Source organism: Rattus norvegicus, chromosome 1 (genome assembly GCF_036323735.1).
Source record: "Rattus norvegicus strain BN/NHsdMcwi chromosome 1, GRCr8, whole genome shotgun sequence".
NCBI classification, from domain to species: domain Eukaryota; kingdom Metazoa; phylum Chordata; class Mammalia; order Rodentia; family Muridae; genus Rattus; species Rattus norvegicus.
Window position 1 is genome coordinate 227,580,031 of NC_086019.1, and position 26,526 is coordinate 227,606,556.

The following is a 26,526-nucleotide window of genomic DNA, read 5'->3' on the forward strand; positions in this document are numbered from 1 at the left end:
AGAAATCCTCCAGCTAGGTTTTGTTTTCTGATGGCATTTTGCCAAATTTATTTTAGCAGCGAGCTTGTCTTTCTGTGTGCCTCATTTAACAGAAAATATACACTCAGAAAGCCTTGTTGGAAGATGTTGTTCCTGCAATGGCCACAGTGGTGCTGGAGAAGGAGGAGGGTGCTCTGAAGATTAAATGATCCTCTGGGGTGATATCCCCTGTGTAAAAGTCACAACCCATGCACCCATTATGCCCCTACAAGAGGACCTTCTCATTCTAGCCTGGGCTCCCATGGGGAAAGCAATGTGGGCTCAAATAAAAACAAGAGATATTTGTGCATTGTAAAATGTTCTCAGTTCGATGACTTAAAATTGAAGGTTGGAAGTCTCTGGATCAGCACTTTCCAGATTCTGATTGCACATAAAACAGCTTGTTGTTACTGTGCACCAGACACCCTGACAGTGATGCTGTAACACTCGGATAGCTGCCCTCACATAAAAATCAACAAAAGAGATTCTCACTATGAGAATCAAAAGTCAGCGGCTCCAGAGGCCTGAAGTAATCGCAACTCCAATTTTGAGGTGCTCAGATGTATATAAACTTAACATTTTTTACCATCGTTAAAATACTAACATATTTGCAACATATTTAGTGCTATTTTGAAACCTGGAGAAATTGCAGTCTTGGGAAACCTGAAAGACATTTGATCACTAACTGCAAAATAATTAGAATTACAAAGGAAGTTTTCATTTTCCTAAACAAAAAACAATTCTTCTGTCCTCACGCGATGTGTTTGAAGCATGCGTTATTACATCAGCAGGCAGGCGTGTGAATACTGTGGCCATGGACCCCACCAGACACTTCTCATATATCACAGAAAAGTCTGAGCACAGAACAAGACAAAAGCCAGAAGCAGGTTTTAATATTTGAAAATTAAACCTTCCTTATGTAAATAAGATATTACAGGATTAAACAAAATCTTTCTGCTCTCTACTGGCTTCTTCTAAGTGTCTGGACTTTGTGTGCCATTAGTTGTATGAAAGCCACACAAGAAATAATTCCTAAAACCTTGAAAACTTACAGGTTTTCTTATTAACTGACATGTGGGCAATTTTGTAAAGAATTTAGCTTTGCTGTGGTTAACACGATTTGTCGTCCACAATGTCTATGCAAGGAAGAGATTTTCATCTCCACATATACCAAGCAGAGAGGCAGAAATTGGGATTTACTATCAAGGTAGTGGGATAGTGGGAATGGACAACCTCATATACAAGTTATTAAATGTTTAGTCCTGGAGAAATTATTCTCTTTTTCTTTTTGTATATTTCCCCTCCCTAATTCTTTTTAAAAGGTATGTGCTTCTGGAACTTGTTTTGAAATAGTCAGATAGAAATGTATTAAGGCAGTGAACGTATCATTTCTTAATGTCAACACAAAACAGAACTGACTAAATGTCAAGATCTTAGCAGCTTTTTCCTGTGATTCAGAAAAAAAAAACAGCCATTTTCCTAGGCAACATGTTTCTCCTCACCATATTCTCTGCCTATCTTATGACTCCTCTTATCTCATGAATCCAGTAGCCTATTTTTCAAGGTGTTGAAAGCAGTTCTAAAGCAAGGCTCTGAACCAGGTCTTCCATTCTGTTATATCCCAGAGGGAAAAATGATTCTCAACCATAGCCTTATAGAAAATTTCTGATCACTGGACACTAGGATTTATCACCCCATGTGGTACCTCCGCCAAGGGACAAGCAGAGCTCAGAACTCCCCCGCACCTCTGTGCCATGTGTTTGGAAGTTTCCCGAGAATGTGCCGCGTGAGTCTGTTTTTCACAGAAGGCTGACAGATCACTCTGATGGTGTCACCCAAGTGTTAGAATTTTTATTTGACTTTATTTTGGAACATACTTTACTCAAAGCTTCATCAGCCTTAAGAAGATATCAAAAGGCACAGTGGTGACTTAAGCTAGTAGTTAATGTTTTAACTTGTTTTTTAAAATGATTCCAAGCTTATAAAGGAAAGGCCAGAGCCGTGAAAAGAACTCTCCTGAACCATTTACTTACTAATCTTAGAGGTTTTCCTGTCTCGCCTCTACCAGTTCCATTCTCTATACAGAGACCTATTTCCGTTTAGGAACATTTTATAGATGCCAGAAATTCAGCTCAAATTGCCACCCTGGTCCCCAAAATGTAACTGTTCTTTGAGAAAATTACAACAGAATTATCTTACACTGAAATAATCTGACAGTAACAGTGTACTAGCATCTAATACCTAGACCTTCACCAATATTGCATAATTATTCATCAATCCTTCCTGAAAGATACATAATAGAAATTGAGGGAAACTCCCTATTGCACTTCTCTACCATGGGTTACTTTTGTTTTGCTCTTCATTGTTGATAGGACACAACTTTCAAGCACACTTAATTCAGTCAGATGTCGAGTAACTCAGAAGTTACTAAGGCAAAGATGATGGAGGTTTGAAGGGGAAAGCTCTGTTTTAAATGTTTGATTATTTGCTGTAATACAGACAACAACATTTACATCAAAATGGAAAACATATGGATTTCTCCTTGGACAAGTGTAGAGAAAGCTGTATTCCTTAGAGGACATCCGGGTTTGCACTTCATATGTTCATAATAGAAGTCTCTCTTATTTTATCCTTTAACTTACTCATTTGAACTCCTGAGACATAGGAAACTAGTGATGAAGGACAGCTCTAACCTCAATGAACAAAAGAGATGGTACGTTCTTGGCTGAATGTCAATGACTGTTACACAAGGACACCAAAGGAACAAAGGCAGTCATTAGAAAACACATTTTTCAAACATACTGATGGGTACAAAATGTAGGTAGGCTATCGAAAGTGGGGAAAACTCTACTATAGGTCTCTGATGATATCTGCCATTCTTCTTAGTTCTTTGGTTAGTGAACACTGAAAGTCTATTCTATTTTTACTTTTACTGGTTATTTTATTTATTTAGATTTCAAATGATTTCCCCCTTCCTGGCTTCCTCTTCCTGTCCCATACCCTTTTCCCCCTCTTCTATGAGGGAGCTCTCCCACTCACACATTCCTACCTCACCACTCTAGCATTCCACTACACTGGGACATTGAGCATTTGCAGGTCCAAGAACCTCCCCTCCCACTGATGCCAGATAAGCCAATCCTTTGCTACATATGCAGGTAGAGCCACAGGTTCCTCCTTGTGTACTCTTCGGTTGGTGATTTAGTCCCTGGGAGGTCTCGGGGGTGGGGGGGGGGGGTTGGGAGTCTGGTTAGTTGATATTGTTGTTCTTCCTATAGGGGTTGAAAACCCCTTCAGCTCCTTCAGTCTTTCCCCCAACTCCTCCACTGTGGTCCCTGTGCTCAGTACAATGTTTGGCTGCTAGCATCCACATCTGTATGGTCATGTTCTGGCAGAGTCCCTCAGGAGACAGCTATACTGGGCTTTTGTCAACAAGCACTTCTTGGCATCTGCAATAGAGTCTGGGTTTGGTGTCTGCAGATGGGATGGATCCCTAGGTGGGGGCAGTCTCTGGATGGCCTTTCCCTCAGTCTCTGCTCCATTCACTGTCCCTGCATTTCCTTTAAACAGGAAATGTGTTAATATTTTTGAGATAGGTAAGTGGTTCCATCACTCAACCAGGGGACATGCCTAACCTCTGGATATGCCAGTCCAGGCTACTATACCCAGCAAAACTCTCAGTTACCATAGATAGAGAAACCAATATATTCCATGACATATCCAAGTTTAAATAGTATCTTTCCACAAATCCAGCCCTACAAAGGAGAGTAGATGGAAAACTCCAACACAAGGAGAGAAATTACACCCAAGAAAATGCAAGAAATTAATCTTCTTATAACAAACCCAAATGAAGATAGCCACTCATATTAATTTCACCTCTAACAACAAAAATAATAGGAAGCAACAATCATTGGTTCTTAATATCTTTTAACATCAATGGACTCAATTCCACAGTAAAAAGACATAGACTAACAGACTCGTTCCATAAACAGGACCCAATGTTTTGCTGCATAGAGGAAATGCACCTCAGAAAAAGCTGGAATAAATTTTTCAAGCAAACAGTCCCAAGAAACAAGCTAGAGTAGTCATTTCAATATCAAATAAAATCGACTTTCAACCAATAGTGATCAAAAAAGGTTAGGAAGGAAATTTCATACTCATCAAAGGAAAAACCAAGATGATGTGTCACCTCTGAACATCTATGCCCCAAATGCTAAGGCACCCACATTCATAAAAGAAACTTTGCTACAGCTCAAAGCACACATTGAATCTCACACAAGAATAGTGGGAGACTTCAATACCCCTCTCTCACCAATGGACAGATCATGGAAACAGAAACTAAACAGGGGCACAGTGAAACTAGCAGAAGTTATGAACCAAATGGATTTAACAGATATCTATAGAACATTTCTCCCTAAAACAAAAGAAAGTTTGTTCTTACATTCCAAAGGACTTGCCCAATGGTTACCAAGATGTTAGGTTATGTTCAGAGGAGGGCAAAATTGGCTATTGGCCCTAAAGATGTTCCCCGATAATTTGTCTATGGACTTGGAACATTCCAACCTCCCAGTATCACTGACATTCTAATCATTCAATCAGTCTTTGTCATGGATTCTTATCACTGACTTTCTGGTGACATGATGGGAAGCTGTCACTTAGCTATAAGGAAATTTTATTGTCCTTTCAAAGTGAAGTTATAGACAGTGCAGCTGTTGATAATTAGAAGGATCTTAGAGCCCACCTACATGGTTTAAATGAACTCTTCTTAACTCACAGAATTAAAGAAACATTTCTCCATATTGCTAAGCTACTATTTATATTTTTTAAAATGGATTAATGATAACTACACACTTGGATTATTCTAGTGAATGAGATAGCTTTTTCCTATCAAGAACTCCAGATTACAAATGCTTAATGATTTATAGTGCATATACTGAGGTACTTAATAAACATTTAGACCTAGCAGTTATTCAGCAAAAGCAATAGTTACTCAGAGATGGTAAGCCTTCTTCATAAAATTGGCACTGAATCTTTTCTTTCAAAACTTGCTCATTTTCTCAGCCTTCCTTGAGATTGTTAGGCAAATTCAATTAAATCCCACTAGAATTGTGTTTTCCTTCCCTGTCCCTTTCAATAGACTTTCTTCTTAATTATTGTCCTCAGATAAAAGGCAAGATTAACTATGAAAGGAAAACCAGGGTGGAGAGGAATGTTAGTCCCAAAGTTGGCTGAGCATACTTTGTTCTAATTAGATGAAGTTCACTGCCTTTCGAGATTAATCTTTAAGCTAATAGAGGCATGAGGAGGAAGTGAACAGTCAGAGAGGAATCTGGTTTCAAATGCAGCTAGCAGCAGCAATGATGCTAGTCACCCATTGTTTAATTCAGACACTCAGATACATTGATTCAATGGCAGAGAATGACTGAAAGACAAATGGCTTCGTATTTTGCCCACTATGACATCATCACTCACTCATGGACGAAATCCTGTATGTCAGACCTGGAAAGGAGCCTGATGTTCTTGTAGCTCAGTAACCAACAACTTTCCTTTACAGAATCATAGATAAGTAAAAAAAATGCAAATTACCAAATAATGTGGAGTAGAGTTTGTTAAGACCCCTGTTAGCTCTACTAGTCCCTTTGTCCCATGGAACTCTGTAAATACTTGAATAAATATGGAGACCCATCCACATTTTATTTGTTTGTATTTTACTTTTAAATTTTATTCATTTGTCTAGGAAAGGAAACATTTTATAATGCCTACCTTTTTGTTTTACTTCTATGTATTTATTAATTAGTGCTCATTGATTTGTGTCTATAAAAGAAAAGTTTAAGTATAAACATTAGTCCATAAGTAATGCAATTAGTTCCCAATGTTTCCAGGGCACTCCTGTTAATTTAGTTACAAACATTAAAGACACCATACAATTTATTGCATGGTTCATAAAGAGCCAAAATAAAGGAAATCCTGAGCATTGTAGTAAAATGTTATCCCATGTGAGCTGGGTAGCAAGTGACATTCGGTGGTGATTTGCTTTGCACAATAATGAAAGACCCTGCTTATGCAAAGCATTTCTTAGTCTATTAGAGAAGAACATGACTGCATATTGAACTCTTTAATCATAAACTGTAAAGTACAAAGTGTTGTGTGCTTGATTTTAGAACACTTTGAAACTCTTCTCCTGGAAGAAAATGAATTATTTCCTTGTTGTTCTTGGTGATTCTATGGGAAATGAAACATAGCTGGTTTTATATACTGAGTAGAAACCAGGCATATGCAGGTAAGACAGGAAGCAAGCTCAAACCTGGATGTGAGGAATAAAATTAGGAAGGTGAATTTTATATAATAAATGTCCTATGCTTCTGGCATTTAATGCTAAGTGGTCAGTTTGGGAAGACCAAAGAAATCTTGTCTTCAAAGCCAAATCATAAACCTTAAAAACTAAGAAGGCAAAGGGTACTTTAAAATTAATGGAAATGTGTTGAAATCAGATTTTGTTATATTGTCACCCTTATGTAATTGTAGATTCATGTGTATTTATCTTAAACAACAGAGTGACAATCACATTACTTTACCTCAAGTATAACAACTTGCAGAACTCTGGCAGAGTTTTATAAGTATTCTTATAAAATTCTTACAAATAAGACACTGATGTCACCACAGCCTAGGAGCAGAACAGTCCTAGTAACACATGGGTCCCTACTGTTGGTTTTCAGGGACTCAGCCTGTCCCTCATCCTCACATCTGAATGAGGGCAGCAAGAGCAACCTTGTTGTTGTGCACTAAAGTTTCCTGAAAAGCTACTGGGGTTGTTCAGGTCACTCTAGTGGTAAAAAGGTACTGAAGTACTGGCCGCTGTGGCAGGCAACTCTGGAGAAGAATGAAAGAAGGCTTTCAGCTTTCTCTAGTGCCCCTTCCCATAAAGGACCACAGTGAGATAGCCATCATCTTTCATATCATTGGCCTGAAGAACCAAAGAATCCCTGTATCCCTCATATTAAACACTGACACCCCCCCCAAGCCCAAGTGCCCAAGTCTTTCAAAGACCAAAGAAGTGGCTGTGGTGATTACTATGATTTTCCAAAATTATTAGGTAACTCTGATAATTTCCCAAAGTAAAATGAATTTACTTTGTTGCATCGCCTCCTACAAAAAGAATAACTCTATTTTTAACAAAGAAATTGAAGGAAAGTGTAAGAGGATATAATAAAGTCCTTAAGGTTAATAATCATTTTATACAACAATTATGACTAGTGGGCAAAATGAATGAAGATTTTGGGCAAGAAAGGGAACAGACACCAGATATTTGAATGCAGGTACTGAAAGGGGAGTAAGAAATGGAATCAATAAAGTATTGTAACAGCACTTCTCCACCATACATTTACTTAACATAAAGGTGATCATTTGTAAAATACTTTTTGAAGCCATGTTAGTGAGAATATTTGTGTGTAACTTTTAGCATTTCTAGGAGACACAATCTCTCAACAAACTTCCTGTTCCTTTGGCACTTAGAATCTTTCCTCATCCTCTTCTGTAATGATCCCTCAGTCTTAGATTTGAAAGTATCATTGGTGATGAATCAGTTGGGACTGGGCTACCCAACTCTGCATTTTGATCTGTAATGCTCTCTGTTGCAAAACCTCCTTGATGACAGTTGAGAACTATGCTTATCTGTCAGTTTAAGAGTACGCTTTAAGAACTTCAGCAAAGTGACTGGATATAAAATTAACTAAAATAAATCAGAAGCCTTCCTTTATTCAAATGATAAACAGGCTGAGAACGAAATTAGGGAAAGAACACCCTTGACAATAGTCTCAAATTATATAAAATAACGTGGGGTGACTCTAACCAAACAAGTGGAAGATCACTATAACAATAACTTAAAGTCTCAAGAATGAAATTGAAGAAGATCTCAGAAAATGGAAACATCTCCCAAGCTCATGGATTGTCAGAATTGATATAGTATTGATATAGTAAAAATGGCTATCCTAACAAAGGCAGTCTACAGATTCAATGCAATTCCCATCAAAACCCAACACAATTCTTCAAAGACATGGGAAGAGCAATTCTCAAATTCATCTGGAAAAGCAAGAAAACAAAAAAACAAAAACAAACAAAAACAAAAACAAAAAACAGAATAGCAACAACTATTCTTATCAATAAAAGGACTTATTGGAAAATCACTATCCCTGACCTCAAGCTATACTACAGAGAGATGGTGATTAAAAATGCATGGTATTGGTACAGAGACAGACATGTTGGTCAATGGAATAAAATTGAAGACTCAGAAATAAAACCCATCGAGCACACTTGAACTTTGACAAAGAAGCCAAAAACATAATGGAAAACAGAAAGCATCTTTAATAAATGGTGCTGGTCTAACAGGCAGTCTGTGTGTAGAAAAATGAAAATAGATCCATATTTGTCACTTGTACAAAGCTCAAGTCTAAGTGGATCAAGGACCTCAACATAAAACCAGATACATTAAATCTAATAGAAGAGAAAGTGGGAAAGGGCCTTGAACTCATTGGTACTGAGGTGTGGGGTAGGGAGGAGGAATTTCCTAAACAGAACTCCAACGGCTCAGGCTCTAAGATCAAGAATTGATAAATGGGACCTCATGAAACTGGAAAGCTTCTATAAGGCAAAGGACATAGCCAATAGGACATATTGACAACCTACAGATTGTGGAAAAAAATCTTCACTAATCCAACATCTGATAGAGGGCTAATATCCAAAATATATAAAGAATACGAGAAGCTAACTAACTAGAATCCAAACAACCCAATCTAAAAATGGGGTATAAAACGTCCAGAGAATTCACAACAGAGGAATCTCAAATAACTGAGTAGCACTTAAAGAATAATTCAAAGTCCTTGGTGATCAGGAAAATGCAAATCAAAATGACCCTGAGATTCTACCTTATACCAATCAAAATGGCTAAAACCTCAGGTGACAGCACATGTTAACAAGGATGTTGAGAAAGAGAAACACTCCTCCATTGCTGGTGAGATTTTTAGAGTACAACCACTCTAGAAATCAATTTGGAGGTTCCTCAGAAATTTGGAAATAGATCTACCTGAAGACCCAGCTATATCACTCTTTTACATGTACCCAAAAGATGCCCCACCATGCCACAGGGGTATGTGTTCCACTATGTTCATAGTGGCCTTATCTGTGATAGCCAGAGACTGAAATCAACCCAGATGTTCCACGACAGAAGAATGGATACAGAAAACAAGGTTCATTTACACAATTGAATACTACTCAGCTATTAAGAACAAAGACATGATGGGTTTTTACAAATGGATTGAACTACAAAATATCATCCTGAGTGAGGTAACTCAAACCCAAAAAGACAGCTATGGTGTGTACTCAATAATAAGTGGATATTAGTCAAAAGAAGCATAGAATACCCAGGATACAATCCATAGAACTCAAAAAGGTCAACAAGTGGAAGGGTTCAAGTTAGGACACCTCAGTCCCACTTGGGAGGAAGAAGAAAGCACATGGGGGAGGGGAAGGACTTGGGTAGGGAAGGGGACAGAGAAGGTAAGAAGCGAACATGATCAGGTATTGGGTGGGACAGAACAGGACTGAAGCCCCAAGGGCAAGCAGAAATAATGGAAACAGGCAAACTTGGGAGGTAGGAGGTGAGGGGACCCTCTAGACCTGGGAGGTGAGAGACCAGAAGCTGCTGACCTCTGTGGTTGAATTAGAAAAAAGCTGGAAGGATCTGACGAGGAGAGCCATGCTGTAGGAGGACCAGCAGTCTCAATTAATCTGGATCCCCAAGATCTCTCAGACACTGAGCCGCCCACAAGGCAGCTGATATGAGGCCCCCAACACATACATAGCAGAGGACTGCTGTGTCTGGACCCAGCAGAGAAGATGCACCTAACCCTCAAGAAACTTGAGGCCCCTGGGAGAAGGGAGGTCTGGTGGGGTGGATGGGGTGGAGACATCCTCATGGAGATAGAGGCAGGGGAGGAGATATAGGATGTGGAACAGTCAGTGGGTTTATCAGGAGGGGGACAAAGTCTGGACTGCAAAAAAACATTAAATAATTTTTAAAAAAATGAAGTTTGGGACTATTCTGGTTTAGTGGTTGTACGTTCTCTAAGATCCATGACTTCACTAAACCCTGGGTATTTGGCTAGGATTCTGTTACCAGATATCGGTCCTGTTGTTCAAGCTTTAACTCCAATTAGAGAGCTGTTGATTACTGCCAAGGTATACATGTCACTCAGGAATGCTTACAATTATGGCGGCCGGTAGAGAATTCTTAATGTCTGTGTGATGTAGTTGCTTATACACGTCCACGCAGGAATGGAGCAACAGGCAAAGCTTATGTTGAACCTAGTTGTGTCACCTCAGACTGCTAGGCAATATTCTCGCACCTTTCATTGCCATAGAAATTTCAGCGCATGTGACCATGTCCAGAAAGGAATGGTTCACGTCAAGTAACAGAAACTAGGGAGACTACAGAAAGGAGAATATGGCATTACTCAGAGGCAGGTGGAAGGTGAGGTTTTAAAGGTGGAGTTCATGGGAAAGTAGCAACTAATGCCACACCCAGGCTGCAATGAAGGGTGTGTCCCTTTTTTCCCAAGGGGTGGCCAATTTTTATGTACTCTACTTAATGTTCATACACTCAGGCTTTGTCCTCCTATTGCCTGGGTTTCTTCCATGTCAATAGCTCACACAGTGTAGAGGAGGATGAGAAGAGACAGCACAGGCATGAAAGATATAGGATGGAGAGAACAGTCTGGACAGCTGGGTTCTTTGTGTGTGCATGGACCTAGTCCCAGGTACCTTTGCATCTAACGGATAGACAAAGGCATCACAAGCACACATTTAGAGTGAGGAGATAGAATGCCTCACAGATTTTTGAGCCACATCAACGAACATTGGAATTAAAAAGAAAACACATTATTATTGAGCCGCGTGTTTCACCGATCAAGACATAGCAATTCTCTTGGGTGCCTTACCAAGTGAAGTGGGGGTGTCTCTGAATGTTGTGGGCGTTTGGATCGCTTTCCCACAGCTCTGCTGCATGGACTGACCTCAGTAGCAAGGAAGAGCTTAGTCCTGCTGTGACTTGATGGACCAGGGTCTGTGGGTACCCAAAGGGGGCTCCCCTTTTATGAGGAATGAGAGGGAGGAATGGGTGGGAGGGGGTACAAGAGTGACACTGGGAGGAGAGGATGGAGAGGGGACTGTGGTCAGGCTATAAAATGAATAAACAAAAAGGCTCACAACTCTGAACAGCCTGGAGGTGAGAGTTGCAACCTGACAGACCAGAGAACAGTTAGCTGAGAAGCATGCCCCAACCTGCCTCTTCAGAAAACACTGGACAGAGATAACAATGGTTACTTATAAGCCATCTGTGGAAGGACTGAATGTTCCAAAGGTCAGAAAGAAAAGCAAAAGGCAGAACTGCTTTGTCACTGGGGAGTGCAGAGATTCCTGACCTCAGAGTGGGGCAGTAGGTGAAAAGTGACTGGGGAAGACCTGTGAGGGACAGCAGGTTGCTCTCTGCAGTGACACATTGTCACTTTTTCTTACTTTAGCTATTTTGAGTCAAATTTAATAGGGAACAAAATAATAGGTGTGATTTTTCCATAGATTGATGATGAAAATTAAATGAGCAGTTTTGAAACAACCAGTCTTTATGTCTAAGGTCTTTTAGAAGCAGCACAAGGTAAGCAGCCGTGACATCATGGTGCCCAGCATTTACTAGAAATGCACTGAAATCACTTGTACAAGTCATTCATTTCAATTAAACTCCCAGGGTATTTTGCCTGCAACAGGCTGTTTGCCCTAGTGAGAGGTTAGAATAAACTGACCTTGAAGTTTAACTCCTCCCACCAGAAATAACAAAGAAACTATCTATAAAGGCGTAAGTTAATGAATGGGAAGTGAGTTCACATACATTTACTTCAAAGCTATCATTGTACAGATGTAGAGGCTCTTAGAGGTTATGTAGACTTGCTATTGTTTTTTCTTTAACTTTATCTCCTTTTCTTTCTTTTCTTTTATTGGATATTTTATTTGTTTACAATTCAAATGTTACTCCTTTCTGGGTTTAACCTCCAGAAACCCCTCATTCCATCCCCCCATCATTTGCTTCCATGAGTGTGCTCCCTCCTGTCCTCCTACCCTGGCATTCCCCTACACTGGGGCATCGAGCCTTCACAGAACCAAGGGCCTCTCCTCTCATTGATGGCTGACAAGGCCATTCTCTGCTACATATGCAGCTGGAGCCGTGGGTCACACAGCCGTGTACTCTTTGGTTGGTGGTTTAGTCCCTGGAAACTCTGGGGAATCTGATTGGTTGATATTGTTGTTCTTCCTATAGAGTTGCAAACTGTAGAGAGCGGCGCGGCGAAACAAAGATGGCGCCGACATCCAGCCTTGTCTGGATATAAACGACTTACTGCGCATGTGCAGGCTTGTCCCCTTGCTAGGGCTCCCTCTAGTGGTGAACAGCAGTACTGCACATGTGTCAGTTGACCGTTAATATGCTAATGAGGTGATTCATTCTCCGCCAATCCCTGGAGGACAAGTAGTGGGGTGATCCATGCCCCACCAATCCCTGAGAGATAATTAGCATACTGTTGTCTATATAAGTCGAGCGACTTTGCTGCTCGGGGTCCCTCTTCAGAAGAGCTGTAACACTGAGAAGAGCTGTAACACTAAGAAGAGCTGTAACACAGTAAAGGCTTGCTCGAAGAAGAATCCTGTTGCCGCGCGTCGTTCTTGCTGGCGGGACATTGGGCGCGCTACAAGTGGTGCCGAAACCTGGTAACCAACATCGCCAGTGCCGAGGGGACCCTTCAGTGTGCTGAAGAGGATTCAGAACTGCGAGAAGGTAAATTAAAAGGTAAGCTTCGAGAGGCATGCCCCTTTTTGGAAGAGAGCATGTCAGAAACGGAGCTGAGTGAGAAATTAGGCTTCGAGAGGCATGCCCCTTTTTGGATTTAAGAGAGCATGTCAGAAACGGAGTGCAGTGAGAAATTAGGAGCGCGCAAAAAAGGAAAAGGTTACTAAAACAAAAGTGAAAGAGATACAAAAGGTGGAAGAAATGCCGCTGGAGGAAAAAATAGGTATGCCCCAGAGGACGAAGTACAAGTCATCCGGAGAGGATACTTTGTATCCATTAAAAGAATTAGAAGCCTTAGAACTGGCTGGCAGTGACTCTGAGCAAGAGTTGTCAGAGTCGGAGGAGGAGGAATTAGAGGAAGAGGCAGCCATATACGAGGAAGAAAGATATGGGCCTAGGTGGAGAGCCACTCTGAAGAAACCGAAAGTTATGGATCCTTTATGGGCAAGGCTGGTAATTTTGTTTCTTTTTTTCTTTGTGTGGGATAGAGAAGCCACTGATGGCAAGCTTAAGCCCGGACCAAAACCTCTTTGGCAAATGGTCCCTGCCTACTTAGAGGATAAATGATGTGAGGAAGCCCTTAGAGCTGTTAGGACAGGTCAGAGGGTCCTTGCAGAGCAACAAGAAAGTATGTCAGAGGGAGAAAAGGTCTCGAAAGAAAAAAAGAAAAGAAAAGGAGATAAAAGGAACAGAGAGAAGGCAGAGATAAAAAATGGGGTCAGTGCAGCTTTTGTTGTGGCTCAAGTTGAGGCTATTGCTAGGTATGTGATTAGGCTCTGGAAACCTCACAGAGTCATACTGATCAGATTTGATAGAGGTAGACCGCCTGAAAATTTATTCAGGAGAATCAAACAAAAAGATAAACTTGAGTGTGCCTACTTGGATTCCTAGTCTCAAGGATATTTAGCAAGTGACAAGGTGCTTCTCTTAAAAAAGCAGTTTCAATCAGCCCTTGGAGCCTTGCACCTATAGCTAAGATATGTGTAGCCGCTTCAATTTTGTTTTCTGACTAGTTTTAAATGTATAAATATTCTCTACATGCCTTGGTTATGGACTATTGGCTTTTAAGTTATTGGATATGGTTTAAAAAATGTAACATTGATAACAGAAAGTTGACATAAAACTGGTAAAATTTAAAATATGCTCATGTTTCTGTTGATACCTATTCCGGTATTATACATGCTACTCTGATGACTGGTGAAAAGGCTCGTAATGCCATTAGCCATTGCTTAGAGGCATGGGCAGCCTGGGGAAAGCCTGATAGTCTCAAGACAGACAACAGGCCTGCGTACACTGCAAAGTCCTTTCAGGCATTTTGCCAGACAATGCAGGTCGGCCATACTACAGGCTTACCATACAATCCCCAAGGTCAAGGAATTGTGGAAAGAGTACATCGTACCTTAAAAGAGCTTATACAAAAACAAAAAGAGGGAATTGCCAGCAGCCGAACACCAAAAGAACAACTTTCTTTAGCTCTATTTACTCTAAATGTCTTAATTTTGGATGCACATGGCTGCTCTGCTGCGGATCGCCATGCTGCTACTACACCTATAACTAATGCAGAAGTAAAGTGGAAGGATGTCTTAACTGATGAATGGCATGGCCCAGATCCCGTGATTTCGAGATCTAGGGGAGCGATTTGTGTTTTTCCGCAGAATCAAGAAAATCCAATTTGGGTACCTGAGCGTTTGACTCGAAAATTGCCTTCTGCTCTTCCTGAAGATGAGACTACGAACCCTACTATTACTACTGGGGATGGTAATACAGGTTAATTCGCTTACCCTGTGGGCTATTGCCAGATCCTGGCCAGTACCCATGCCAGTTCATAGCAATTCTACTGTTTTGAGAATAAGACTGACAAGCATAATCTCTGGCCTTGGTTTCAATGGGTGCTGTCCAATGAGCAAGGGGCATATACATCCCTGACCCCCTTTGCTAGGTTGATGGGAGAGAACTTCGTGCTGTATAATGTTTCAGCTACCAGAAAAAGGTGATACCAGGTTGATCAATATTCAATATAATAACCTCTTGGTAAATAATACTGCCACTAGTACTTCAGTATGTGCTAGATCACCTTTTTTCTGATAAGCACTAATGTAAGCAGTGGTGCTTTAAATTGTAATAGCTCTGATATAGTCTGCTATTTAGCTGAATGCTGGGATGGCACTAATGACACCGCAGTGATGGTTAAGATTCCCTCCTTTGTGCCAATCCCAGTGGAGGCAAACCCAGATAGCTTTCCTATTCTTAATTTGCTGAGAGCCAAAAGAGATTTTGGAATTACGGCAGCCATAATTTCAGCCATTGTGCTGTCTGCTGCCACAGCTACCACAGCTGCAATCGCTATAACCAATCAAATACAGACGGCTGAGACTGTCAATCAGATTATAGAAAGAACTGCAGTGGTGCTAGAGATACAAGAAGAATTTAATACCCATTTGGCATCTGGCCTTCTATTAGCCAATCAAAGGATAGATTTAGTTCAAGAACAAATTGAAGCACTGTATCATATGACACAGCTGTCTTGCGTTTCCTCCCTTAGAGGTTTATGCATTAATCCTTTGCGAACTAACTTTTCTCAGCATTCTCAACAGAGCAAAGAAATCTCGAATTATCTGAAAGGAAACTGGTCCATGAAAGCAGAGCAACTATCAAGACAATTGCTGATGCAGATTGCTGTCTTCAACAGCACTAGGCTGGACCCCATCACAGTTGAAGACTTTACCTCATGGATTACCAATGCTTTCTCCCTTTTTAAGGAGTGGGCGGGCATGTTTGTCCCGGGGAGCTATTGTCCTCCTGGGATGCGGAGTAGGTCTCTGGCTTATTGGCCGTTTAAAAAGAGAACATGCCAGACACAAAGTGGTTGTTTACCAGGCTATGACCACCATTAAAAAGGGTACTTCTCCCAACATATGGCTGGCCTCTTTGAAAGATCAAGAGTTCGCCCTAGATCATTTTTGTCACAGTCATGTGGAGTAATTGTATCCAGGGACGGGCAACTTTCCTCGAACTCGGACCAACCTAAGACACGGGGCCCGGTGGCAATAGGGTAACTCTATGACGGGTAAGGCCGAGTTTGGATGAGAACGACCTAAGACAGGAGCAATGACAAGATTGACGTGACACCCAGATCTAGACCAGTCATTTTATTAAACAAAAAAGGAAGAGATGTAGAGAGCGGCGCGGCGAAACAAAGATGGCGCCGACATCCAGCCTTGTCTGGATATAAACGACTTACTGCGCATGTGCAGGCTTGTCCCCTTGCTAGGGCTCCCTCTAGTGGTGAACAGCGGTACTGCACATGTGTGGTTTATGCACCAGGTGTCAGTTGACTGTTAATATGCTAATGAGGTGATTCATTCTCCGCCAATCCCTGGAGGACAAGTAGTGGGGTGATCCATGCCCCACCAATCCCTGAGAGATAATTAGCATACTGTTGTCTATATAAGTCGAGCGACTTTGCTGCTCGGGGTCCCTGTTCAGAAGAGCTGTAACACTGAGAAGAGCTGTAACACTAAGAAGAGCTGTAACACTGAGAAGAGCTGTAACACTAAGAAGAGCTGTAACACTGAGAAGAGCTGTAACACTAAGAAGAGCTGTAACACAGAAAAGGCTTGCTCGAAGAAAAATCCTGTTGCCGCGCGTCATTCTTGCTGGCGGGACATTGGGCACGCGACAGCAAACCTCAGTTACCTCAATCCTTTCTCTAACTCCTCCATTGGGGACCTTGTTCTCAGTCCAATGGCTGGCTGTGAGCATCTGCATCTGTATTTGTCATGCTTTGGTAGAGCCTCTCAGGAGACAGCTATATCAGGCTTCTGTCAGCATGCACCTCTTGGCATCCTCAATAATGACTGGGTTTGGTGACTGTATGTGGAATGAATCCCCATGTGTGGCAGTCTCTGGATGACCTTTCCTTCAGTCTCTGTTCCACACTTTTCCTCTTGTGAGTGTTTTGTTTCCCCTTCTAAAAAGTACTAAAGCATCTACACTTTTCTCTTCTTCTTGAGCTTCATGTTATCTATAAATTGTATCTTGAGTATTTTGAGACTTGCTGGTGTTATTTAAGGAGTGACCATCTATATTAAATTCACATTGTATTACATATTATAAATAATCAAAACAGGATTTTTTGTGGCAGAGGATGTGTCCATATTCTACAGGGGGGAAAATTGCCAATTTCTATGAGGGACTTGAACACTGGCCTATTATATTGTTTATAGGGTGAAACTATGTAAAATAAGTGACATCCGAGAGTTACCAAAAATGACGATTCCTCAGGTTCAAATGGAGAAAAACAAGCAAAAAAAAGATAAACTCAGCTGAAATAAGTTAACTCTGGCATTTCCTTTTCCTCTTTCTCTTTTCATGACTGCACCTTTACTTCCCCCTCAGTTGACTGAGCCTCTATCTCATTTTTGTAGCTTAAAATCTGATGGGGAGAGCCTTGGTGGAGGGTGGAGAAATAGTTTGCAGGTGTAAAAGTTCTCAGAAGGCTGAGACTATTTTGATCTGGATTTATGTACTTAAGTTCTCCTGGGGGTGCTTTTTCTTCTTCAGATATTTCCAATGTTGGGGTTCCTGTTGCTCAGTTTCAAATGTCACCTTGACATACCTTAGGTCTACCTGGAACGAGTCTCAACAAGGAATTATCTATATGAGAATGTTACAGTTTGACATACTAGCCTTTAGGTTGTGTATAAATCCATGGTCTTCAGCTTATGGTACTGTTTAGGGATGCTGCTGGATGTGGTTGATGGAACAGAGGCCTTATTACTGACTCATGTAGCCAGTCTTCATTCTGGTCCATTTCTCTCATTCCTGATTCACAAACACTTAAAAAACCACATCCTCAGGTTCCCATCCATAGAGTGAGTAGGTGCCACTGTCACAGATTCCCAGACATACTGCACTGGAATCTCCTGATGGATCTTTTTATTTTTATTTTTATTTTTATTTTTATTTTTTGTTATCTCTCTCTAGCTTCTTTGGCTCTCTAACTGAAACTAAACAATATCCTAGATGTTCAGCACCAGATTGAGACCTTGGAAACATCCAGTTCCATGAGCTAAATAACTACCAGATTCTCAGTCTTTCTGATATGCAAACATCCATTGTTGGAGTACCCAGGCTCTATTCTGTGGGCCACTCTCATAAATCCTTTCATAATATCTATGCATTATGTAAGTTATGTCCTTGAGAGAAGGTTTTAAAACATAACTTTGCATGCACTTTCTTTACCTTTACACTAGACAGTGCAGGCATGGCCACAGTGCTGATGTCTGAGAATTCACCCCTTATGAAGAGCTCTCAGCCCAGAACAAGGGGAGAATGGATGAAAACCAAACAGGAAACAAAATATGGGCACACCCATGTACAACAGGGGTTGAGTAGCAAAGAGATCCACTAGCTTGTGGAGTTGACACTTCAGGCTATGTGAGCCCTTGCTGAAGCAGAGGCTGGGTGCCTCTGATTTCTAATCACTACTTGTTCATGACACTTATCAGCTGCTATGACAACCAAACTGTCCCTAGGCACTGAAAAGCAAGGTCAACCCCAGCTGAACATCAGTGTTTAGAGGCATAGCTCAGCAAAGAGAAGCAAGCAATCGAACAACTATTAATGTTGAGAAGTGATTTTAATAAGGGAATCTTTGCAGACCAATTGCTTTAGAAAACTTCTTTTGTTCCAATCTTAACAATATCCTGATCTGTACAAAAGGGAATGATTTCAATGTAATAGATAAGGACATTGATAGGAAAGAGCTGACAGAAGTCAGAGGTACTGACTAGGAAAGCTAACTCTTGAATGAATCCTACCTGGCCAATCAACTGATCAGTCCCTGAGACATGAAAACTATCTCTGACATGTTTCTGTGCTTGCTCACTTTCTCTATACCTCCCCAGGGTAAACCTAGGACTATCAAGGGAAAATATGTTCTATACTTAGTTATATCCATTCATGAATACTATAATTCATCTTCATAGGCCACAATACAGTTTATTTTGAATGATTAGACGTAAGCCTTGTCTAGATGCCCAGAAGAAAGGTCTATTAGTTCTGAAGGTTGAGATAGGATTTGAAACTTAATTCATCTTATCTCTGGCAATCAAGGTGCTTTGTATCTAGGGCCAAATGGAAATCTTGAAACATAAGAAAATAGTTTAGTGATGACCAAATACATCCCATTATGTCCATTAAACTGCATTCATGAAACACATGAAGAAAAGAAAAGCAGTGGCAGGGCCAGGGGAGGGAGAACATAAGATCTACATGTGTTCATTTTTAATAAAAGAAGAAGAGGGAATTTTAAGGATGAGAAGACTATTTTCCTTTACGTTCAAAATTCTACAATTGATTCAGAAAACCTCAAGTGGAATGTTTTCTTTATATACAAGGAACCATGTAAGTAATTCATCACTAAAATGACTCATCCGTTGTTTTCACTCCACAATGCAGTACACACCTGCTGCTCATAACCATCTTATCCATGGTCTTTTGTTCCTGTGCTCTGTTTGAACTCCAGACCCACAGGAGAGCATGAAGATCAACTGAGTAACTGGAACTGTCACTGAGAGGCCTTTCTATCAATGGGATTCACTGTGGAGTGTCCTTGGAATAAGAAGTGATAATAATACCAACTAGATATAGGATCAGAGTAGCTTACACATTAATTCATAATTAGCATGGGACATTTGAAGTGCCAGAAAGAAGCAGGACTGCATGACAGATCCCTGAGAATCAAATGTATATCAGCATGTATGGTTTTGCCATAGGTGCTCCTTACGACTGTGTTGTGGTTTCCAGAACTTATTTTAAAAGGAAAGGCCACCCAGATACTGGCCCAACTATTATTGATGCTATGTTGGGCTTGCAGACAGGAGCCTAGAATTGCTCTTCTCTGAGAGACTCTACCAGCAGCTGACTGAGACAGACTTAGATACAGCCAATCACTGAAGAGAGGTTAGGGACCTCTTTGTAAGAGATAGGGAAAGGATTGAAGGAGCTGAAGGGGATTGCAATCCCATAGGAAGAACAAAAGTGCCAACTTACCTAGACCCCTTAGAGCTCCCAGAGACTAAGCCAGCAACCAAAAAGCATATATGGGCTTGTCCATGGTCCCTGCTACATATATAGCTGAGGACTACATTATCTGGGTCACTGGGAAAGGATATACTTAATCCTGTATAAACTTGACACCCTGGGGAAGGGGGATGCTAGCTGGGTGAGGTGGGAATGGATAGGTGAGTGAGAGATGACCCTCTCAGAAGCAAACAAATGGGGGGGGATAAAGAACTCATGGATAGGGGACAAGGAAGGGGACATTTGGAATGCAAATAAATGAAACAATTAATAAAATTAGAGTACAAAGAAAAAATTAAGGTCTCTAATAGGTAGTGCACTATTTACAGGCCTAATGTAAGTTTCATGGCTTTGTGCCCCTTAAGTGGGAGAGAAAGGATTCTGATCTGCTAGTTAATGTCACAGACTGAGAAATTAGCTAACAAAATGCAAGGCAGGTTCTCTTTATGTTCTTGCAAATGACACATACACATGCTTAAATCTCTAAATAAATGCTTACTCCATATTTTAAAAGTTGTTAAAATAATACTCCTGGTGACATTGCATGTATATGAAACAGATCAATTATTTCTAGTTCAGCCACCTGCTAAGTGAACAAACTTCTCTGGTTCTGAATCTGACCAACTCCTTTCACATTGTTAGGTGCACACTTAACGGTCAGTTAAAGAAATTTTTATTCACTAGCATCTTAATTAAAATTAGGTCTCCATATAACTCATTCTCTTTTACAGTGTCACTTATATCATTTAGAGAATTTATACATATATATATGATATTATTTATATAATTTCTATTTCCCCTTATGTCCAGTTGATTTAGTGGATGCAATGAATGAATGAAAATAATATTGACAGTGACTATATAAAGAACTACTCCTGTTCCTGGAAAGCTCTGGGCACATTTTATTTATTTGCTTGTTTCTCTTCTAAATTTCTTTGACATATATACAAACACATATATATGGAATAATTTTTTCTTTGATGCAAAAGTGTAAGTCCTAAGTCATATCCATATGTGAGTTCATATTGGCACAACAATCAAATATGGTAACAAACAGACATTATCACATGAACTTCTGAAGTATAACTCTTTAGTATACTGGTCTCTGACTACTCCTGTTGAAGACACACTATCAGTACAAATAATTAGCAAAATTAATTTTAAAAAATTAATAAAAACAGAGGCAAAAAATTTAAAAGTAAGCAAGGAGGGGAATGTGGTAAGATTTGAAGAAAGGAAAGGGAAAGGTGAAATGAAGTAATTATAATTTCAAAAAGGAATTCCACCTAAGGAATGAATGAGTTGGAGACATTCTTACGATGGGAGTGATATGAAACTGAAAATTCCAATTATCACTGCCTCTGTATTTTCTTCTACTACTTGTTGCTATTTTGTGTGGTTCTTGCCAGGACTTCTCACTGGTATAGCTAACCAGAAATCACTGTGTAGAATGAGCTATGTAGGGATTTTGGACCCTTAAAACACTTTGCAAACTGTGTTTAAGAGGGGCAGATTAGGGGACTGAAGGCAACTGATATATGATTGCCTAAGGTATTGCTTCTACAGTCCTTCTCAGGGCTTCAGTTTGTCTTATTTTTAGTCTTTCCACCAGGTGGAGTCAAAAGACAGATTATTAAAGGGTTAACCTTCAAATGGTTGGTTAATGTTTCTTTGTCTTCTTGAAGGATAAGAACATTGAAATCACCAAGCAACTCTTTTCCTTTCCCATGGTCTTGCTGTTTTTGTTGTTGTTGCCGTTGATTCGGTTTTTGTTTTCATCTCTCTTTAACTGTTATGTCAATGTGTCCCCCATCTGTGACTGTGACTGAGAATGCAGCTATTGTGAGTAAGAGGTCTCTCCAGACAGTAGAGAGTGGCTGCTGTCCAACACCCCTAACAGCCAGGACACCTGTGACTATGGGCAGTCTTCTACTCCGCCAAATTGCTAGCTCTGTCTTCTCTGAATGGTAAAATTGGAAATCCCTTAGGCATTTCTAAAAGCATTGAGGAAATAAATGAATAATTTAATAAACATTAGCTACTATTAATCCAATAATTACATTTCAGGCAAAAAGAAAAGAGAAGAGAATCTCTATTTAGCCCTTTTTCTCTTACGGTATTATTTATTCAACACCAAAGAATTCCAGGGGAAGAAAAGAAGTAAAGAGAACAGAAAATAAAATCAAAAGAAAGATCTAAACAGAAGCATTTGAAAACATTTTCCAAAAGAGTAAAATGAATTTGTTCAGGTGTGGTCTCCTGCTTTTACAGCCCTCTTGGCAGGAAGAGACCTCAATTCCCCTTCCTTTAGTTTTGGGGCCAGGTTAAATAGTAGTGAATTGTCCCAGAAATTTCTTTCTCTTTTCATGGAACAAAGAAAGGAGAAGTGGAAACATGTCTCCATCCCTAACCCAGAATCAATCTCCAACTTATAACCACTTGCAAATGAAAACTTAGTTTCCTCAAAGAACATTTAACTACTCTTGAGGGTAGTCTGCCTGCACAGCAGTAGATGGCCACCAAAAACATACTCAACAGCATATTTTCATGCAGTGGGCCTTAAGTTCAATTAGATATTGTTGGTTAGTCCCACAAAGTTTGTGTCACTATGTGTATGATATCCAGGTCTTGCTGCATAAGTATACACTGAGTAAGTGAGCAGGAAGCTATGCTGACAGCAAAGAGCTTTTAAATAGCAATAGTATTGAGAATTCCAGCAGGAACATAGGTATATGAATTCTGCTGGACTCAACTAGACTTGAGTAGAAACCATTTTTTAAGCCACATATTCTATCTCCTATTTCTCTGCCTGGCATTGTGATAACCATTCTTAGATGACCTGTAACAGCCTTTTCCTATTTGAGTGCTAGAGGAGGGTTTGTATTTGACATGTCCTCTTTCCAAAAAGAGAATAGCCTCATCAGAATAAAGGCACATAGTGTTTTCAAAGTTTAAGTATTTAAACGATGTTTAAAGTTACAAAAATGTTCCAGTACCCTACATAACGAAAGTTTTTGCCTGCTTCCTGGATACGTACTGGCTAATACTAAAAGAGTATATTAATATAATATTGTTAACCAACTAAAAAGCCTTATTTAAAAAAATAAAAGGACATCATAATTGTTGTCACCTCCTGACCCTGACCAATTTGTGAGTAATAGAATAGAAGTGATATTTGTCAAGTGCATAGCAACAAAATGGCACATAGCAACACCATGGCACATAGAATACAATGGAGATAAAAACAGAATTCAGCTTTGGACAGGCTTGTAAGTCAACACATAAAACAGAGGAGTGACTTAGGATTCATTGTTAACTGAGAGAGAACGACAGAGGGATGGAAAGAGTAAGAATATAGGTTTTCAACAATGAGGCTCAGATATATTAATAAAATTTGAAAGACTTTATTTGTTTGTCCACTACTCCCAGATGCCTTGAGTTCTTGAGATTGAAGATCAACACCATGCCTAGAGAAATTTTGCATTCATAGCTCTCACTGAATGTGGTTTCCAATTATATGTTCTTCTTAGCTTTCATTTCCTTTTCGCTTCTCTGTCTTCATGCCATCTCTCCAACCACTTATCTCCCTTCCTTTCTTCTCTCCATTCTTCCCTGGCCCTTCCTTCATAATATGCTTTTTTCACAACTATAGAACTTCTTCGAATGCTAGGAATGCAAATGGAGCGAAATCCCTGCCCTCCTGTAGCTTTCACTGAATAAACACTATGTATTAAAAGTGAGTCACATTAAAAAAATAAACATTACTTGGAAAAAGATAACCTTAGCTTTCTATCATTGTGACAAAAAACACAGGGAAATCATCTGAAAGGAATGGAAGGGTTTTGGCCTTCCCTTAAGACCTATCAGTAGTGGTTCAGAACATCATGGTGGAGCACAAAGTGGGATGAGGCCTGTTCTCATAGTAGCCAAAAAATAAAGAATGACAGGAAAATAATTGGAGTCCAAGATCTTCCATTAGGTCTTACCTCCTAAAGTTTCAACCACCTCCCAATAACGCCACAGGATGCTCCCCTCAGCATTCAGAACAGAAGCTTTGGGGAAATATTCCAGATCAATGTCATGACAAGTGGATTAGAAGCAGATAAGGATTGTGGAGAAACTAGAGAAGAAAAGGGATAGCAGAAGGAAGTAGTGGTGACATGGTGACTTTATTTGAGTTTTTCCAGTTGGCTTTTGGAGGACATTGACATTAGGTTAAAGTCCTGAAGGTAATGGAGTGGTGGCATGAGCACCATGCTGGGAAAACTGATCCAAGTAGAATTACCATTGTTAAGGCTGTGGAATACATGGAAAATACAAAGAAGATTTTTGTGATTGGAGTGGAGGAAATGTGGAAATGTAGTAAGAAAAGCAAGTACTGTGGATGAGAAACTCTTCAAAGGTTTGTGGGAAAAGAAGATTAATTTACTGTGATCTTGGTAAAACTTGATCACTTTGCTTGTGGAGCTCAGGGTAGCTTGGTTTGTTAAGAAAGAAATTCAAGTTAATGGGCAAGTATAATGATCTAAGTGGCAAATGAAACAACATGAACCAAAACACAGCTTCCTCTTTTTATTTATCATTTATTTATCAATTATTTATCATTTATGGTGATGTAGCTCATTGAGAATCACATGTCAAGTGGAAAATATCCTAAATAAAAAGTGCACACACACACATCAAATATAACAAACACCACAACTTAGCAATGGAGCCAGGTGTGGGGTGAGGAACATTTTTCCTCATGGTACTGAGCTGAGACTAATACACTTTGCTCTCATTAACCACTACAGAAAAGCTCCTTCCTGGGACCAAATGCGTATGGAATGAGTGAGAGTCATAATTCCTAGGACTGTTTCTATTAAATGTGTATTGTCACACCATTGCCAAAGCAAAATGTTTGATGGCAGTGTATGTTAAGCAGGTTCTAGTGTGAAAATTGTAGCTCTCCTCTCTCTCTAAAAATAGTTTATGCTAGAGCACTTTTGAATGACCATGGTCCAAGAACACACATTTACATTATTCCAAATGTAGACTCAGTTTCATGAATCATGCTAGAGTAAAAGAAAGCACAAGTTAATGCAAGTTTAAGACACATTGCTGGCTACATCGGAGGTGGTTACAGCAAAATGGGGAAACTTTCTACAGGTCTACGATGTTATCTGATGACATAACCAAGCTTTAGGGAACATGGGAATTAGTATTCTGCTGAGTTAATAGAATCCAAAAGGTTTTATCTATTAGATATAAGGTATTAGTTAAGACATTGTGGTGGTGGATAGACATAGCTATTCTGGTGGGCTAGAATGACTCCAAGACAAGGCAATTAGCCTCTGGACATGCAGCCTTCTAATCTCTCCACAGAACTGCAATTCTAATCAGTCCACTAGTCTCTACTAACACTTCTTTGCAGAAGCTTTCATTCACAGTGAATTTTCTTGATATCTATAGCGTTTCCAGAGACTCACATTCTGAACATAATTTGTAAGTGGATCAAACTAAGCCCTTTTTATTGTTAGAGACCTGAAACATCTAAGAAGGGAAGACTCATGGAAGAGTTAAATAAAAGGTATTTGGAACTGAGTTTGGATGTGAATTTCTCAGAGGCAAAGTTTGCTGATGAAGTTGGAACAATTTCTAAGGAAGCAATTGTGAATTTAGTGAAAGGTGCTGAATATGTAAAATTTTAAGATCCCTGATATGTTGACAGATCAAATCCTTAGCATCTTCAAGAATAAAGAAAGAGTTTTGGCTATAATGTCTTCCCTATGTGTTTGTTTTCCCTGATTAAGTTAGATGAACTGCCTCTGTGGACTTTACAGAATTTAGGATTTTTTATGATGTGTGTGTGTGTGTGTGTGTGTGTGTGTGTGTGTGTGTGTGTGTGTATAGTGTGTGTGTGTGCTATTATAGGTTTGCTTTTAGTCTCCTTTTTCTTTAAACAGTGATTATTTACTGTCTTATTTGTAACTTGTGGAATGCTTATGATGACCTACAGATCTCATGACTTCCCTGAATGGTTAATTAATATTCAAAAATATATTAGTATGTTTTGACAATTTGAGAAAGACCATTTTAAGAAGAATGTTGACAATTTGATGTAACAAATACTCAATGGTTTACTAAAACCAACTGGTACATAATAATGAATGTCTTCTACATTTATTTATTCCTGTGGTACATATCTTGTATCATAGGTATTGCTACAGGCAAAAAAGAAAGAAGAAAAAGAAAGGAGAAGGATCCCAACTCAAGATGATCTGTTATAAAATGCAATTATATACCAGATATGGATTTCAAAACTATCTCTAAGAAGGGGAGGGCAGGTAGACTGCGAGTTCTAAGGTTGCCTGCTACAGAGTGGGTTTCAGAAAAGCATGAACAAAGGGTAAAAAAGAGAAACTTGAGCTGGGAATTCAGTTCTGTTGTAAAGTACTTGCTGGGCACACTTGAGGCTCAGAGTTCAGTCTTCATAAAACACACACACACACAGAGAGGCAGTACATGGGGGAGTGAGAGAGAGGAGTCAATATAATAAT

The 26,526-nt window shown here is 39.8% G+C and overlaps 1 long non-coding RNA gene across 1 annotated transcript; it reads left to right on the plus strand.

Annotated features, from left to right (window-relative positions):
- The first annotated feature begins 12,537 nt into the window (after positions 1 to 12,537).
- Positions 12,538 to 25,852, plus strand: LOC134485210 (uncharacterized). Its single transcript, XR_010063209.1, has 3 exons — positions 12,538 to 12,901; positions 14,557 to 14,659; positions 15,484 to 25,852. It is a non-coding gene; the product is annotated as an uncharacterized LOC134485210 (long non-coding RNA).
- The last annotated feature ends 674 nt before the right edge of the window (positions 25,853 to 26,526 follow it).